Source organism: Engraulis encrasicolus, unplaced genomic scaffold, assembly GCF_034702125.1.
Source record: "Engraulis encrasicolus isolate BLACKSEA-1 unplaced genomic scaffold, IST_EnEncr_1.0 scaffold_26_np1212, whole genome shotgun sequence".
Taxonomy (NCBI): Eukaryota; Metazoa; Chordata; class Actinopteri; order Clupeiformes; family Engraulidae; genus Engraulis; species Engraulis encrasicolus.
In genome coordinates this window covers 3,321,843-3,325,847 of record NW_026945555.1, presented here as the reverse complement: position 1 = coordinate 3,325,847, position 4,005 = coordinate 3,321,843, and the positions used below count along the sequence as shown (strand labels likewise).

The 4,005-nt window shown below is 45.3% G+C and overlaps 1 long non-coding RNA gene across 1 annotated transcript; it reads right to left on the bottom strand.

Moving 5' to 3' along the window:
* Positions 1-2,521: 2,521 nt before the first annotated feature.
* On the bottom strand, positions 2,522-3,571 carry LOC134442972 (uncharacterized). Its single transcript, XR_010033522.1, has 3 exons — positions 3,292-3,571; positions 2,936-3,022; positions 2,522-2,785 (listed from the first exon to the last, which is right to left on the bottom strand). It is a non-coding gene; the product is annotated as an uncharacterized LOC134442972 (long non-coding RNA).
* Between the last annotated feature and the right edge of the window lie 434 nt (positions 3,572-4,005).

Here is a 4,005-nt window from a genome sequence, read left to right as displayed (position 1 = left end):
GCATGCCAAATCACGATAATGGCACAAGAGTTGGCGGCTAAAAGCAGAAAAAAGCGACATTGTGACGGTCTGTCTTCTTCCCCTCCCCCGCTCACCTGCGCTGAGCTCGGAGCTTGTCCCAATTAAGCGCAGCTGAGCGCAATTGCAATCAGTGTGGCATTCCACTTTCCTCTTGTTTCAAAAACTCCCCTCACTCACTCCAAAATGAGAGCAGTAACACGCACACACGCACACAACACAGTAAAATTTGTGAGCCCGAGTATCCAGCCTGAATCTAACACAATTACGTTTGACACTATTGCTACGGACCCTTCGTGATATCCGAAAGAACTGCCGTAAGCGTGCCGACATTGTCTTTGCACAAGAAGAATGGAATGCATCGTCTAAAAGGACCTGGGTGGTTCCCTCTTCAAAAAGAAGACTCGTGAGTAAATGAACTGGCTGGATATTGCCACTAACTTCGCTGGCTGCTCTCTCCGTCTTGCCCTTCATCCCCAAACAATACACACCTTGACAAGTTACAACGCAACTCCACCACAAGCCCAGAAACGCACACAATTCCACACACACACACATTACAACACTACACTACACTACAAATCTTCTCTATCTTCTTCCTCTCCTTTTTTTTTGAGAGTTGATAACGAAAGACTTATTTTTTCATTGGCCTATTGGATTACACTGCCGTTTGGATGTAATACCCTTTTTGTTGGATTTACCTTTTTGTGTTGGACTTATGAACATTTAATGAATGAAGATTTGAAAGTTAAGGAACTGCCTCGTCTCATGCTTTCCACTGACTGATTCACTGATATTTTTGCTGACGGTGTTTTGGGATTTAATATTTTTTAAGATTGCAGTTCCCCCAATCACCACACCGTTACAGAATGGCGCCCAACGTGGGGCCGGAGATTGTTTTGTTTTTATCTCTGAGCCCTTGATCTTCAACTGATCACTTATTTGTTTGAGAGCGGCTGCTTCGCTGTTTTTGCCTATGGAGTGACATTTGTGCCACCGTTTTTGAATTACTGAGTATGGAGTGACATTGGTGTCAAAAACATCTGAAGATTTAAGTTTTGCATTTTGGATATTTTTTGAATTATTTGCTGTGCTGGACTTTGGATTAACTTTGCTGTGCTGGACATTGAATGCTCTGCTTGCCCTGCTGATCAGCCGCCGCGCTGAGCTTGCTTGAACCTTTTTGCTGTGCTGTTTTGGGACTTTGAAAAAAAAAAACACACACACACACACAGTAACACAAGCAACACACACACCCTTTGCAATTTTCACTTAATTCATTACATTGATTCTTATACCTGTAACCTGATCATTCGCTGTGCATTCGTTGCTGCCCCCTGCTGTGTCTTTTTGATATTGCTCTTGCATGTTGATAGCTGATATTTAGCACATGAATCGATTTATATCTTTCATCATGTCTTCTCCTCCTCTTCCTACTGATTCACCCCCCAACATCTTACTCAACCCTCCTAACATAAATACACCTGTCCCTTCTTCTTCAAACATAACTAATGTTCAGGTCTCCTCTGCACCCATACCACTTCAAAATCTACATACACCTGCCCCTTCTGCTCGCATACCTACTTCTAACACACATACTCATGACCCTGCTGCGGACAGGCCACTACATTCCATCTCCCTACTTGATCAGACAGTGGCTGAAATGTCTAATCCACTTTTAATCACCTGTGCTCCCTCCATTGCCCCTGTAACACATAGCAGTTCTCCTGTGTACACCAGTGCTCAAGATGGAGTAGTAACTCATTCCACTTTTTCACTTGACCTCTCTGCCACAACCCCAGTGTCTGAGGATGGTTCTCCTTTGCCACTCCCAGGAGCACTTCCAACTCCAGGACGTGCATTAGGACAACTGGCAGAGCGTGCACAAGATAACTGGGAACAGGTCTACTTACTAGTTGAGCAAAATCAGAGAGAAATCGGAGATGCAATGAAAAAACTCAGTGATCACATGCAGGGAAAATTTGATGAACATGCATCACAGTCTCAAGCTCACTTCGCATACCTCACAACCACTGTGCTAACTATGCAAGACAAAATGGAAAGAGAACTAGATTCTGTCATGAAAGCAATGAGAAAAGTAGCTGCTGAGGAGTGTGAAAAAGTACGAACTACCACAACTTCTGAACTAACCTTTAATGTACAACAATTGCAACTTGAACTCCAAAAGGATTTTAAAGCATCTCAAATGACTATGTCTGACATAAATGGCAGGATGATGACTCAAGGAACACAACTGACTGAGTGCATGTCACTAGTGAACACCCTGACAGCCAGATTCGACTCCTTGTGTGATCAAGTGCAGAGAGTGGAGAACACTTCTCGGGACACACAGAGGCAAATGGGTGAATTGCAACGAAAAGTCACTCAAACCTCACATGTACCCGTTACGAGCCACACACAGGTCAGCTCTTCGGCACATGTCATTTCTCAACCTGCTGTGTCTTCTCCCTCTAGTGTACACTCTTCTGTACACTCTTCCAGAGTGGATCATATAAAGCTGATGAAAGTCTTTCCTACTTATGGAAAAAACGGAGACGACACAGACCCTGTGCTTTATTTGTCAAAATGTCAGGACTTTATTGCACTGCATCCTCTGACAGACGCTGACATTCTTGCCACATTCCGGACAGTTCTCCATGGTACCGCCAGGGACTGGTGGGAAATCACCCGTACTCAAGTTGGTACGTGGGAGGAGTTCAAGACTTCTTTCCTATCCGCATTTCTGGCCGAAGATTACCAAGATGAGCTGGCGGAGAGAGTGCGCACAAAAAAGCAACAAGACAAGGAGTCAATAAGAGATTTCGCTTATCCCTATAGAGCATTATGTAGGAGATGGAATTCACTACTCACTGAGCAAGATATTGTGAAACTCATACTTAAGAATATCAAGCCTTACCTTGCCAGTCAACTTCGAGGACGTGTGAAAGATGTCGATGAGCTTGTCCGTCTTGGTCACCAATTGGAAAAGGACCACGAACACCAGCTAGAACAAGACCGAGCAAAACACATCAGATACAACCAACCACAACAGGTTTCAAACCCCTTACCACATTCAGCACAAAGCCGACCACCTCTGTTGTGCTGGAGGTGCAAAGGCACACACAATCCTGGTTCCTGCCCTCAACATAGCTCTCCTGTACACCACACTCGCCAACAACATTCACAACAACAACAACAACATAGACAGAAATCCAGTGGAAATACAAATGCACTTACTGCTGTTTCATCTAAGAGTATGAAAAACACACTTACCTCCTCTCCTTCCGCGACTGCTCCCGCCACGGATCTGCTAGGCCCCCTTGCTCCTCAACAGCTGGTCGTGCCTGTCAACATAGGTTCCTGGTACGGCAAGGCTATCGTGGATACTGGTGCAAGCTGCACCCTATTACATGAATACCTGTGGTCCGATGTGATGAAGTCCAAAGCACTTAACCCATGGACACAGGGTTCTTTGTACCTAGCAAATGGAGAGCTTGTAACACCACTTGGCTGGATCGATCTAGATCTTGGTGTTCATGGAAACGTGACTGACCTGTCAGTAGCTGTCCTTCCATCCGCTGCACTGGCATACGGCATTGTCTTGGGTCTTGACTTCATCTACCACAGCCAACTACAGATAAATGTCAGAAACAATAGCTACACATTCAAAGCCAATCCCTCCTCTATCTACTACTTCCAGCCTGGGAGTGCAACCATATCCGCATGGTCCCATCGCTACAAAAAACCCCAAGACCAACTCGCACTTTTCAGTTCCATTCCACCTCCTCTGCTGTCCTTGCAGCCACAACGCTTAAGCGTACAGGACTACATTGAGCGAGCAGTGTCAGCCGCTCAAATACCAGACAATGGGAAACAACAGTTGTGTGACTTACTACTGGGCAACCCTGATGTATGCACCCACCGCATTGGGAAAACAGAGGTGCTAAGACACGTCATCCACACTACCACCAACGTTGCCGTCAAACA